A 15,500-nucleotide genomic window follows, 5' to 3' on the forward strand; every position below is an offset into this window, starting at 1 on the left:
TTTACATTCAAACTCTGAGTTGCCACTTGCCATAATCCGGTGTGTTAAGTCACCTTTGAAAAATCCCTTTTGAAATGATTTGACTCTTAAAAAGACTGGTTTGCGAATAGAGATTCCGGCTAAGGAATTCTGTTGACCGAGGGGAAGGTGTTAGGCACCCCTCAATCCCGTGGTTCGATCACGGTCGCTTGGTGAAGCGTATCGGCTAATTTTGACACTACGAATGTACAAACCACACAAAACACGTAAAACAATTAAACAAACAAACAAAACAAAATAAATCCCAAAAAATGTAATGTTCAGCCCAATTTATACAGTCCAAAATAGAGAAATGCAAAAAAATAAATCCTATCTAACCTATAATAATCTTCACTATGTTCCCTTGCTTTACCCGATGCCGCGGGCCTTCATCACGGACGTCCTCTAAGTACAAAATACTTCGGGACATTCTCCGGATAAAATAATACAAGTACTTTGGGGTATTCTCGGGCCAAATGATACAATTAAATCCAAATGCGATAAACAAAACCATTCAACACATATTCTAAACATTCCACAATTCACCATTACTAAATTTGCCTACCCAAACCTAAGATTTGCCTATCAATTCTCGGCATAACACATGATAATATCGAGTTCAATGACATTAATAACCATTTCAAATTTAACAACAATTGATGAATCAAAACACAATAATATTCATTTTTATTAACTTTCAATTTCCGTCTTCCCCAATTTCATTGTCAAAACTAATTCACCAATTCTTCGACTATCTAATCCAACATCAACCACACGCAACAAAATTCAAGCATGTCAAACACATAAATCACCCAAAATGACGTAAAATTAAAAGGGAGATAGAATTGGACCTCAATTAGGATTTTATTCCAAATATCAGTCAATCAAGAGGACGAATCCGCGTGCTGAAGAACCTCGATTCGGAACCTCAATTCGAACCCAAGCTCTGATATTAAAAAATAATTGAGATCCAAAACTGAATCCTCGATCCAGTATGAAGAACGATGAACCAACACAGAAATTGCTACAAAACCCACCAAACCCGAACTCAAAACTATCGCAAAATTGATTCAAACCAGAAAACGCTACCTTCGCTGTTTCCCTCAGACGGACTTCTAACTTGCCATATTTGTCTTTCAATTTCATCACTCCGTTCTTCAGGCGGGTTTCTGACTTGCAGTTTCTTTAATTTCCCGTTTCACCACCTTGTTCTTCAGGTGGACATCCTGACTTACAGATTCATCACCCTATTCTTCAGGAGGGCCCCTGAAACCAGAATCAAAACTAGAGCAAAAATTAACCCTAACAAAGATTATAATAAAAAGGATTTCATCATTTTTTGAAAGTAATGTCCCATTTTCCAAGTGGGTCTGAACAGAAAGTAAATTTCCATTTTTTAGAAGGGTCTTGACTGAAAGTGAAATTTCATTTTTCAGGAGGGTCCAGAACAAAAGGTAAAATCCTATTTTTCAGGAGGGTCCTGAACAGAAGTAAAGTCTCATTTTTCAGGAGAGCCCTGAATAGAAAGTAAAATCCCATTTTTCAGAAGGGCCTGGAACATAAAGTAAATTCCTATTTTTTAGGAGGTTCTTGAACTGGAATGTAAAATCCCATTGTTCAGGAGGGCGCTGAACAAAAAGTAAAATCTCAATTTTCAGGAGGGTCTTGAACAGAAAGTAAAATCCCATTTTTCAAGAGGGCCTTGAACAGAAAGTAAAATCTCATTTTTCAGGAGGGTCCTGAACAAAAAGTGAAATCTCATTTTTCAGGAGGGTCCTGAACAGAAAGTAAATTCCTATTTTTCAGGAAGGTCCTAAACAGAAAGTAAAATCCCATTTTTTAGGAGGGTCCTGAACAGAAAGTAAAATCTCATTTTTCAGGAGGGTCCTGAACAGAAAGTAAAATACCATTTTTCAGGAGGGTCCTGAACATAAAGTAAAATCCCACTTTTCAGGAGGGTCCTGAGCATAAAGTAAAATTTTATTTTTAAGGAGGATCCTGAACATAAAGTAAAATCTCATTTTTCAGTAGGGTCCTGAACAGAAAGTAAAATCTCATTTTTTAAGAGGGTCCTAAACAGAATGTAAAATTCTATTTTTCAGGAGAGTCCTGAACAGAAAGTAAAATCTCATTTTTCAAGAGGGTCCTAAACAGAATGTAAAATTCTATTTTTCAGGAGAGTCCTGAACAGAAAGTAAAATCTCATTTTTTAGGAGGGTCCTAAACATAAAGTAAATATCCCATTTTTTAGGAGGGTCCTGAACATACAGTAAAATCCCATTTTTCAGGAGGGTCCTGAACATAAAGTAAAATCCCATTTTTCAGGAGGGTCCTGAACATAAAATAAAATCCCATTTTTCAGGAGGGTCCTGAACAGAAAGTAAAATTCCATTTTTTAGGAGGGTCCTGAATAGAAAGTAAAATACTATTTTTCAGGAGGGTCCTGAATATAAACTAAAATCCCACTTCTCAGGAGGGTCTTGAACATAAAGTAAAATTTCATTTTTTCAGGAGGGTCATGAACATAAAGTAAAATCCCATTTTTCAGGAGGGTCCTGAACATAAAATAAAATCTCATTTTTCAAGAAGGTCTTGAACATAAAGTAAAATATCATTTTCAGGAGGGTCCTGAACATAAAGTAAAAATTTCATTTTTCAGGAGGGTCCTGAACATAAAGTAAAATCTTATTTTTCAGGAGGGTCCTGAACAGAAAGTAAAATCCCATTTTTTAGGAGGGTCCTGAACAGAAAGTAAAATCTCATTTTTCAGGAGGGTCCTGAACATAAAGTAAAAATCCCATTTTTCAGGAGGGTCCTGAACATAAAGTAAAATCCCATTTTTCTGGAGGGTCCTGAACAGAAAGTAAAATCTCATTTTTTAGGAGGGTCCTGAACATTAAGCAAAATTCTATTTTCCAGGTAAGTCCTGAACATAAAGTAAAATCTCCCATTTTCCTGGAGGGTCCTGAACATAAAGTAAAATCCCATTTTTCAGGAGGGTCCTGAACAGAAAGTAAAATCTCATTTTCCAGGAGGGTCTTGAACAGAAAGTAAAATCCCATTTTACAGGAGGGTCCTGAACAGAAAGTAAAATCCTATTTCCTGGAGGGTCCTGAACAGAAAGTAAAATCTCATTTTTCAGGAGGGTCTTGAACGAAAAGTAAAATCTCATTTTTCAGGAGGGTCTTGAACATAAAGTAAAATCCCCAAATATGGTTTCCCAAAGGTAGCTGAACTTATTGAACAAAACTTTTCCCCTGTTTCATCAAAGAGAATTTGTTAGTTAAAACTTAGTGGTGGCTTGCAGCACTTGATTTCTCAGCATCTGCTCCAGCACTTGTTCCTTTCTTTTTGGTTCCGAATCGCTGACACTTTCCCTTATTTTACCGCATCATTGACCCAGGCCAGATCGGGGGAAATGACTTCTGACTTAAATAATGAATTTCTATTTGACCATGCCTCTGAGATGCACCCTTTTCCAAATTTGAATACTCCCACGAACCCAGCAGTCTGTCGGTTGATAGACTTTCTTTGCTTTGTATTGAATTACGATCATATTTCTTTCATATGCTGCTCCTCAGCTTTTTCTCATACAATTGGAAAGACTAATAGCAAGTTTTGAAATCCTTTCGTACTTGTTTTGACACAGACTTGACTCAAAATGTAAAGAAATGATGGTGACTTTTATTTTGATAAGTGACATAAAAAGACAAAAATATAAATATGCAAATGAAAGAAAAGGGCTATGTCCCTTATTCAAAAATAAAACTTATCTGAATACGGAAACCAACTCCAATGAGTATGACATGCATTTTGGATTAAGCTGTCTGATCTTTCTACCCAAACTTCAACCTTTTGTTGTTGAGTTCATGCCCTTTCCGTTGAGTTGCTTCTTCAAACCCATTGGACTCATACATCTCATTCAATTGACGATATCTTGAAAGATTTTTTGCCAATAACCTCTTTTCTTTTCACTTTTCTCTCGAACTCCCCATCGCCTTACGGTGCTCATAAGGGTTTTCACTAATAAGACTCCCTCATTTTTATTTTCTCTCAACTCCCCATCGCCTTATAGTGCCCGTAAGGGTTTTCACCAGTAAGACTCTGTCGTTTTTATTTCTCTCGACTCACCATCACCTTATGGTGCCCGTGAGGGTTTTCACCAGTAAGACTCTCTCATTTTTATTTCTTTCCTGATTTCTTATGCTGAGAAAGACAATTAGTACCCTATAATGTATCATCATATCCATTGCATGTTTAGCCTTAACATTATCAAAGATTGATCTGAAGGACTTTCTTTGATTGTAGCTTGGCTTTTGGATAAGGTTAGGAAAGGATGGCAAGAGGCTCAAACGACACTTGAAATAGGGGTGGGACTTACAACTTTTGGAATTGACTCAACAACATGTTAGCTCATGCCCTAGTTTTTTGTTGACTGGGTGACTCTAAAATCTTTATTTGGTTGGACCGAGCCCTGAATAGGGCAGCCTATGTATCTCACTCCCAAGAGAGGAGAATCGGGTCGCACGTAGTTCTATTAGCTTGTTCTTTGTTTTGATTTGATTTTTTTTCTTTTTTTTTTTCAAACTCTTTCTTTTATTCTTATTTTTCTGATATTTATCTTTGACTCTAATTTGATTCCAAAAGAGGGATATGAAAAAAAATAAAACTATGCTCAAACGGGTAAACAAAGGATGACACAATGTTTCGCTAGAAGAATAAAATGCCTTCATCATATCAATCTTCAAAAATTCAAGCACTAAATATGCAATAAAATCAACAAAGGATAAAATATCATACATGATATCTTTTGACCGCATCAGCATTGATAGCCATTTTTGCCATTTTGCCTTCAATATCTGTCAAATATAAGGCTCTATTAGGCAACACTTTCTTTACAATAAAAGGACCTTGCCAGTTTGGAGAGAACTTTCCTTTCGCTTCAACCTGGTGAGGAATAATACGCTTCAATACCAACTGACCAACTTAAAAATGACTGGGCCGTACCTTTTTGTTATACGCTAGAGCCATTCTCTTCTGATACAATTGTCCATGACATACCGACGTTAGCCTTTTTTTCTCAATCAAACTCAATTATTCCAGTCGGGTTTTGATCCACTCGTCATCATCAATCTCTGCTTTCACAATGACTCGAAGAGAGGAAATTTCAACTTCTGCAGGGATGACTGCTTCTGTCCCATACACCAAAAAATATGGAGTTGCCCCTGTTGAAGTGCAAACAGTAGTGCGATAACCTAGCAACGCAAATGGCAACTTCTCATGCCATTGTCTAGACCCTTGTACTATTTTTCGCAGTATCTTCTTGATATTCTTATTGGCGGCTTCCACAACGCTATTAGCCTTCGGACGATATAGAGTGGAATTTTGATGTGCGATCTTAAACTGTTGACACACTTCTTGCATCAAATGACTATTGAGATTAGCAGCATTGTCTGTAATGATCATCTTAGGACTTCCAAACCTACAAATGATGTTGGCATGAACAAATCTACTACCACCTTCTTTATCACTGACTTGAAAGTTACTACTTCTACCCATTTTGTGAAGTAATCAATAGCTACCAAAATGAACCTATGCCCATTTGACAATTTCGGCTTAATCGGCTCGATCACGTCCATCCCCCAAGCTACGAAAGGCCATGGAGCAGAAATTGCATGTAATTCAGCGGGAGAAGAATGTATCAGATCATCGTGTACCTGACATTGATGACATTTCCGAACAAAATAAATGGAATCCCTCTCCATAGTAAGCCAATAATAACCTGCTCGAAGTATCTTCTTTGATAAGACATAACCATTCATATGCGGCCCGCATACTCCAGAGTGAATTTCAACCATGATCACCGAGGCTTCTCTTGCATCTACACACCTCAAAAGTCCCAGAACCGGGGTTCTGTTATATAAGATTCTCCCACTTAATAAAAATCCACTAGCCAAACGCCTAATAGTCCTCTTTTGATCACTGGTAGCATGTGTTGGGTATTTTCCTGACTGAATGTATCGCTTGATATCAAAGAACCAAGGTTCTCCATCGAGCTCTTATTCAACCACGTTACGGTAAGCATGCTGATCACAACTCTGTATATGCACTGGATTGATGTAGGCTTTATCAGGATGTTGGAGCATTGAAGACAGAATGGCTAAAGCATCAGAAATCTCATTATGAATCCTTGGAATATACCTAAATTTTCTGACATAAACCGTTGACATAGCTTTTGCAAGAATTATCAATATGGTATGAGCTTCAAATCTTGCATCTCCCAATCGCCGTGAATATGATGGATAAGAAAATCTGAATTCCCCAACACTAATAGTTCCTGGACTCCCATATCAACAGCTAACTTTAAACCAAGAATGCATGCTTCATATTCCGCTATGTTATTGGTATAATAAAATTAAAGTTGCGCTATTACTAGGAAATATTGCCCCAATTTAGAGATAAAAACTGCACCTATTCCGACTCCTTTCATATTAACAGCTCCATCAAAGTACAGCTTCCAACCTAGATCAACATCTATAACGACTTCATCGACACACAATACTTCTTCATTAGAGGAATATGTCTTTAATGTTTCGTACTCTTCATCAATGGGATTCTCAGCAAGATGATATTCCTAGGCTTGGGCTTTCATGGTGGTTCGAGTCATATATATGATGTCGAACTCGGTAAGCAATATTTGCCACTTTGCCAAACGGTCGGTCGGCATAGGCTTATGAAAGATATACTTCAAAGGATCCATGCGGGAGATGAGATAAGTAGTGTAGGACGAAAGATAGTGCTTCAACTTCTGTGCTACCCAAGTTAAGGCACAACACATCCTTTCAAGAAAAGTGTACATGGCCTCATATGTTGTGAACTTCTTGCTAAGATAATAAATAGCCTGCTCCTTTTTGCCCGTGACATCATGTTGACCCAGGACACAACCGAAAGAATTATCCATGACCGATAAATATAAGATCAAAGGACTACCAGGCTCCGGTGGTACCAGCACGGGCGGATTTGATAGATATCTTTCGATTTTATCGAATGCTTCCTGACATTCTTCAGTCCACTCTACCGCAACACTCTTTTTCAGCAACTTGAAAATGGGTTCACACGTGGTTGTGAGTTGAGTAATAAACCTGCTGATGTAGTTTAGTCTACCAAGTAAACTCATCACCTATGTCCTATTCTTGGGCGGGGGCAAATCCTGAATGGATTTGATTTTTGAGGGATCCAATTTAATTCCCCGACGGCTGACTACAAACCCCAACAACTTTCCAGATGGAACTCCAAACACATATTTGCCGGGTTGAGCTTGAGATTATACCTGTGAAGCCTTTCAAAGAACTTTCTTAAATCTTTAACATGGTTAGCCTGAATTTTTGACTTAATAATTACATCTTCTACATAGACCTCAATCTCCTTATACATCATATCATGAAACATAGTGGTTATGGCTCTCATGTATATTGCTCCAGCATTCTTCAAACCAAATGGCATCACTCGATAGAAATAAGTTCCCTATGGTGTGATAAAAAATGTCCTTTTCGCATCTTCATCATCTATAATAATCTGGTGGTATCCGGCATAGCAATATACAAAAGAGACAACCTCGTGTTTAGCACAATTGTCCAGCAAAATATGGATGTTGGGCAACAAAAAATCATCCTTCAGACTTGGTCTGTTCAAATTACGATAACCAACACATACTCAAATTTTGACATCTTTCTTTGGGATAGGAACAACATTGGATAACCACGTAGGATAACGAGCCACTCAAATGACTTTGGCTTCAAGTTGTGTCATGATTTCCTCTTTGATTTTGATACTTACATCAGTTTTAAAATTCCTCAACTTTTGTTTCACAGGGGGAATGCAGGATCAGTTGGTAATTTATTGGCCACTAATTCGGTGCTTAGACCAGGCATATCATCATAAGACCATGCAAAAACATCCTTATAATCAATTAATGCTTGAATCATTCTATCTTTTAGCTGTGGCAAAGAATGTACACTGATTTTAGTTTCCCTAACACCTTTTTGATTCCCTAGATTAATTGGCTCAGTTTCATTCAAATTAGGATTCGGCTTGTCTTCAAACTGTTCCAACTCTTTGGTTATTTCCTCTAGTGCCTCTTCTTCATCATATTCCCCCTCTTGCTTTATCATATTTTGATTAGTTTGGATTTTAAGATTAGACAGAAAATTCTGCATGCATGTCATGTCATCAGAATAAGCATAAAGAGAATTGTATAAAGAAAAAGACAAAACAAAATATATTAGACACGAAACAAAAGGGACATGGTGTTTCATTAAAAGGAAAGATAGGAGGGTTTAAACATAAATGCCAACATAACATAAACAAACAAAAATTTGAATTACAACCCTGAAATAACTCGGATAAACAAAAAGAAAAACAAAACAAAATACCAAAACTCCCTCCTGGCGGGGAGAGAAGTGACTTTCTAATTGTTGAGCCGGACAGTTGGACCTATGAATTGCACGTCTGACTTACTGGTACCTTCTCCTGCTTCAACCATGTCAACTTCGATCAACAGGTTCTGGAAGTCATCAACCAATTCAGCTCCAAACTCTATAGCTTCCACGACACTGCTCTTGATGAATGACTTACTGAGTAGGGACACTAGGTGAGGGAGTGACCATGTTTCCTTTTTCCTTTCCTTGGCCTTCTTCAAATCTTCAGCCGTAGGTTCAAATCCCAGACCAAAAGTGCCCACGTTCTCATTCGGACATATAGGATGAACCATACCGTGCAGAGACACTTCCAAACCCCTTCCTGGCTTGAATCCATATTTTAACATTTCATTTATCATCATGACAGAAGTGGGAGACAATTATGGCCTTGGAACAACCTGCCCTTCAACGATACGATTCACCAACACTATATCAAAAGTTTGATAGACAAATGTCTCCTCTACATTATTTGCTTCAGTAAGGGACAGGGGAGAATCTTCGTAGGCGGACAAATCCCCTTCACCATGAATAACCACTTCTTGCCTGTCATGCTCAAACTTGATTATTTAGTGCAATGTATATACAACCGCCTTGGCCTTGTGGATCCACGATCTTCCCAACAACAGATTGTAAGAGGAGTCTAGATTCAATACTTGAAACTCTATGGCAAACTAAATAGATCCTATAATCAACATTAGTTTTATTTCGTCAATGGAGTTTGATTTTGCACCATCAAAAGCCCTGACACATACATTATTGGGCCTAATCCTCTCAACGTCAATATTCAACTTTTGCAAAGTAGAAATAGGGAATATATTTACACCTGAACCTCCGTTAATCATGACATGAGTGACGTAGAAATCTTCGCATTTCACTGTAATGTAAAGACCTCGGTTATTCCCCGTACCTTCAACAGGCAATTCATTGTCAGAGAAGCTGATCCGATTGACCTCAAAGATTTTTCCAACTATTTTCTCAAGATGATTTACTATAATCTCCCTAGGAACATATGCTTCATTTAATATATTCAATATAATATCATGATGTTCCTTGGAATGGAGCAACAAAGATAAGAGGAAAATTTGAGCAGGGGTTTTCTTCAGCTGATCTATTATCGAGTACTCTGGCAGCTTCATATTTCTCCAAAACTTTTCAATTTTTTCTTTGGTTAAAAGATTCTTGAGAGATGAAGGCCCGCTCACCCCTGAATTGGGCTTTCTCAAACCTTCAGGTACGAAGCATCTTCCTGACCGAGTCAGACCACCTACCTCATCTACATCTTCCACTACTTCCTTCCCCTGATAGGTCATCATAGTCTGCTTATAGTTCCAGGGAACCTTTTTTGTATCAACTATCGGAGGTTGGGTCACCAGTTTGAGAATAATAGGTCCTGCCAATGCTTCTTTCACCATCAAGATAGGCTTACCCGGAGCTCCTACCACTGTCAACTTAGGTTTATCCTGATTTGAACCAATATTTTTTCTGCCTCCTTTTATTGTGATCACGGGTTTCTATTTTCTTTATTCGACTTTATCTTCTTTCATTTCTTCCTAGCTCAATGACATTGCTTTTAATGAATCTGCCACATTCATCGATTTGTCCTCATTGGTCTGTATTCTGAAAATAGGATTATAACACCTTGACGACTCTTTCCCATCATATATCAGTTCTAATATATTGGTTTCAGCATGGGTTGGCAGCGGATTCTGGTTGATGTTCGGAACCTTTGGGGCCTACACCAGAATTTTATTTGCATCGATTAAATCTTGCATGGATCTCTTCAAATGCCAGTATTTCTCGATATCAAGCCCTGGAATGTCAAAACAGTACGCACACCTTAAAGAATAATCGAGATTCCTCAGAGGTGGATTTGAAAGCCTTTCTTAAATTAGGCTTAAGACCTTCATCTTTCTCAACCTATCAAACAAGCTAGCGTATGACTCCCCAAGAGGTGTGAACTAATTTTTGACCACCTTCTCAATTGGTTGCAATAACGTCTCAAGTGTGCCACGGGATTACCGTGCCCTGCATACTTCTCAAACTTGGGCATTTTAAAATTGAGGGGAAGGTTGACGTCTGGGAACATGCAAAGACCTTTATAGGAAACACTCTTATAACCTCCGATTCCCTGAAAATTCCTCATGGCCTGTTCCAAACTTTTCAATTTTCGTGCTTTGACCTTCTGTTCCTCTATTGCGACAAGTTTCTCCGTATCAAATGGAAATGAAGGTAGCTGAGTATACCCATACGGTTGATTTATTCTCACAGTAGGCTCTGGGGCATAATACTGACTATCTGAAACCTTCAATACTGGATCACTAGCGGACCGAGGAATTACTATTGTCGGACGCACAATATAGGTGGGAGTTTTAGGTGGTGGAGGAGCCTCAACAACAGGCACTGCCGGTGGCACCGGCTGAGTCACGGGCCTTGATTGAGGAACTGCCAGGGGCATACTAGAAGTGCCAGGGTAATATTTCCACAGAGTGAATCCTAGTGCATGCTCCGATGACTCAATGGGAATAGAGAATTATGCCTGAGAGAACGGTGGGCAATTGGGGATATTTCCAAGATCTGCAGGGAGTGAAGGAGGAGGCATGCCACTAGCCCATGCTCGGTGTAGATCTAGCCATTGTTTTCTAAGTCTCAATACCTCATCATTGCGTTCTGAACTTTCTTCCCTGGGATCCTGATCTGGGTCCATGAGTGAATTTTCTATCTCCCTATTAGCCATGGCAAGCTTCGCTTTTGATCTAGTGAAGTACGGGTGACTAGCCAGAGTGCTGTAAACCAACCACTTATTTGAAAGAACATGCTCATCAAAGACAAAACCCGTTAGGATTAGGTCACACAACAAGCATGGGAATCACATTTGTAAAATTATCCTAGATTCATGCGTATTTCTACCAAACTTTGAGGGTAGCAAGGTCATTTTAACATCATGCCAATCTTTTTCCTACACCCATTTGCTTCTTTACTCTAATCACACCTCTCTTGTTTTGTATTTTTGTTCGCTTCTCTTTTCTTTCGCATCAGTCTCTTTCCTTCCTTTTCTTTCTCATCATCCTTTCTTTCTTTTCTTCTCTCGCTATCTACCTTCATTTTATCATTCTTTATGGCTTTTGATTTTCTTTAAAAGAGAGAAAAAATAATAATAATGAAAAACAACAAAACAAAATGATTAGATCAAACCCAAAAGTAGGTTGCCTACATATCATATCGTATATGAATCAGATTTTGCGTTCGGTTAATGCACACACATAAACACCACAAAGTTGAAGATTTCTTATTTTTTTTTTGAAGATTACAGAAAGGAAACAACTCCGCAACTTCACTACATTTCATAAAAGAGACAACTAAACAAACTTCGAATCTATCAACTTAAAAACTGATCAACAAAGACTAAACAACATTCAAAACCCAAAACACAACATGCGTAATACTCCTAGTGAAGACTTTTAATGTTAGAACAAACTTGACACCGACTTAAAAAGGACACAATACTATAAGGTAGAAAAGTAAAAGAGTCAAACTAAACCAAAGATAGGAAATGCTTCTTCAAACTGGTGCTCTGCGTGATAACCCTGGCTGAGATGGACCGTCTTGTGAAGATCTCTTTCTCCCACCCAAACTTTGTAACATATCCTGTAAAGACACCCTGATATTTGGGAAAAAGCTTTTGGCCCGTATTACCGCTTCATGGGGAGTGCACCTGGAAAGATTGTTCTGACACCTTTCTACAATCTTGAATAAATCTGCTAATTGAACTCTCAGTGTCTCTACTTTGGACCCTGCACTTTCATCCTGACTATCATCAACAATGCATTCTCTGGTATTCTTTCTCTAAGCTGCATTGGTAATGGCTTGCTGACACCCCGAGGTATAGATTGAAGCCATACCCCGTATTCCTAATGTACCCTGGATTATCTGAACCTACTTGGAGAGTATTCACACCTAGCTGTGTTGCGTGATTCCAGAATTCTTCGTATTTACTCTCTCCTAAGGCTTGATCCCTAAAATGCTCAACATCATTGAAGAGATCCATTACTGGTGGAACGTATTGCAGTCTACCTAATTGGCGTATTACCCTAAGAGGAGAGTACGGTATAGTGCAATTGATCCCTAACAGAACTAAAAGAGGTTGCATCCGACAACCACAAAGGATTATTTTTGGACGAGACCAGAGATAAGTCCACAGAATATTGTCCTCAAATCTTGACTCAAGAAATTTAATCCAAGCATCGACCCCTATTGGCAGAAAGAACTTATCGAAACACATTCTATGATTCATGGCTTCCACTTGATCAAATATACAATGATTCATCACATCCGACCTAATCAAAGAAGGCATATGCAAGTGCTCCATCATCCATAATTGCAATATCAGGTTGCTTCCTTCGAAGAATCTCACCCCTCCTTTTACCTCGGTTAAAGCTTTATATATTTCCGCTAAGTTCATAGGTACGAGAGTGAATGTTTTACCTAGTTGTTCATGAAATAAGGCCATCACCATTATCTGTAAATGAGTATTAATTTGCCTCTCTTCTAATGGGAAGACTAGAATGCCCAACAAGACTAGCGTGAAGACTTCTAGACGATGTTTCTCCCAATTCTCCTTAGTTGTATAAAATTCATCCCAAAAGTAATCAAAACCATCCGAGGGCCCAAACCGAGCATACAAATAATCAAAGGATGCCCAAGATTGTTTAAGACATATTAGGTGCTTATTGGCCTTTAAACCACAACCATGAACAAATCGTATAGGGGAATGAGTCCGCGCCTGAATCATCATTTTCTTAATGTAAGGCAACTTACATAAACTAGATATCTCTGCTAGAGTGAGCATAATTTCATAATTTCCAAAACCTAAACACCAAACAATCTGGGTCCCAAAAAGTCAATATAGCCTCGATCAGATCTGGGCGGGGCGTGAGTTCTAGGAGGGAAGTGAGAGCACCTAACTTCTTTGTTAACTCCTGCTGTTCAACGTAGTTAAACATGTCCCACCATTTGATTAACTTTCTGGGCACCTTGGCAACCATCATGACTCTAGACTTTGTCATCCCCAGCAGAGTCGCCAGAGCTGTCACACCCCTTTTTAACTCCAAAAAAAGATTCGTTTTAAGTTCGAAAGGGTTTTTATTATTAAGTGACAAAAGAAAATGATTTTTCCTTTGAAAAAGGATTATTTTTACATTCAAACTTAGAGTCGCCAATTGGCATAATCCGGTGTGCCAAGTCACCTTTGGAAAATCCTTTTTGAAATGATTTGACTCTTAAAAAGACTGGTTTGCGAACAGAGATTCCGTCTAAGGAATTCTGTTGACCGAGGGAAAGGTGTTAGGCACCCCTCGATCCCGTGGTTCGACCACGGTCGCTTGGTGGAGCGTATCGGCTAATTTTGACACTAAAAATGTACAAACCACACAAAACACGTAAAACAATCAAACAAACAAACAAAAAAAAAATCCAAAAAAATGTAATGTTCAGTCCAATTTATACAGTCCAAAATAGAGAAATGCAAAAAAGTAAATCCTATCTAACCTATACTAATCTTCACTATGCTCCCTTGCATTACCCGATGCCGCGGGCCTTCATCAAGGATGTCTTCCAAGTACAAAATACTTTGGGGCATTCTCCGGATAAAATAATATAAGTACTTTGGGGTATTCCCCGGCCAAATGATACAATTAAATCCAAATGCGATAAACAAAACCATTCAACACATATTTCAAACATTCCACAATTCACCATTTCTAAATTTGCCTACCCAAACCCAAGATTTTCCTATCAATTCTCGGCATAACACATGATACTATCGATTTCAATGACATTAATAACCATTTCAAATTTAACAACAATTGATGAATCAAAACACAACAATATTCATTTTTATCAACTTTCAATTCCAGTCTTCCTCAATTTCATTGTCAAAACTAATTCAACAATTCTTCGACTATCTAATCCAACATCAACCACACGCAACAAAATTCAAGCATGTCAAACACACAAATCACCCAAAATTACATAAAATTAAAAGGGAGATAGAATTGGACCTCAATTAGGATTTTATTCCAAATATCAGTCAATCGAGAGGACGAATCCGCATGCCGAAGAACCTCGATTTGGAACCTCAATTCGAACCCAAGCTCCGGTATCAAAAAAAATTTGAGATCCAAAACTGAATCCTCGATCTAGTGTGAAGAACGATGAATCAACACAGAAATTGCTACAAAACCCACCAAACCTGAACTCGAAACTATCGCAAAATTGATTCAAACCAGAAAATAATACCTTCGCTATTTTCCTCACTCTGACCAGTTTTATCTCACTCGAGATCTCCTATGTTTTTCTCTCTATTCTCCTTCTTGCGTCTCTCTCTCCAAACACTCTTTTTTCTTTCTGTTTCACATCTCAATCATCATTTTTGTGTTGTTCCTGTTCTTTATCAAGTGTAAAAAAATAGAGTATGTGCCTAGTAGTGTTCTGTGTATTTAGTGAAGTTGAGTGTTACGTGTGCCGTGGAGAAGAAAAAGAAAAATGGAGTTCATCCATGGCTACTGTCATGTGCTTCCAGGAAGAAATGGAATTCTGTATGTTCAATAATGGAAAGGGTCCCCTTTTTTTCTTTTTTTTTTTTCCATCCATCCCCCCTTAAATTCCAAGAAATGGCCTTATACTCAAGGATTGTGGGGTCCACCAGTGAGGTGCCTTTTTTTCCATTTCCTGTAAACTTCCTCCTTTTGTTTTCTAATGTCTTGGTATAAAATTCTTTCTTTGTGGGCAAGAAAAGGGAAGGGAGGGGGGTCACGTGAGGTGGGGTATAAGGGGTAGGGGTTAGATGTCCATTTTTGATTGGGTGGGTTGTTGGGAGGTTTTAAAAGAGAAGACAAAATTGGTTGGAATTTATTATTTGGATAAAGAAAAAAAAAATAAATAAATAAATAAAATGAAGTGTTTATTTTATTTGTTTTCTTGAAGAAAATTATAAGACGAGGTTAAAGT

General features: G+C 38.2%; 1 long non-coding RNA gene across 1 annotated transcript; it reads right to left on the reverse strand.

The window, feature by feature from the left end:
- Window positions 1-678: 678 nt before the first annotated feature.
- On the reverse strand, window positions 679-15,237 carry LOC124897015. Its single transcript, XR_007053436.1, has 2 exons — window positions 14,552-15,237; window positions 679-1,284 (listed from the first exon to the last, which is right to left on the reverse strand). It is a non-coding gene; the product is annotated as an uncharacterized LOC124897015 (long non-coding RNA).
- Between the last annotated feature and the right edge of the window lie 263 nt (window positions 15,238-15,500).

Source organism: Capsicum annuum, chromosome 3 (assembly GCF_002878395.1).
Source record: "Capsicum annuum cultivar UCD-10X-F1 chromosome 3, UCD10Xv1.1, whole genome shotgun sequence".
Lineage (NCBI taxonomy): Eukaryota > Viridiplantae > Streptophyta > Magnoliopsida > Solanales > Solanaceae > Capsicum > Capsicum annuum.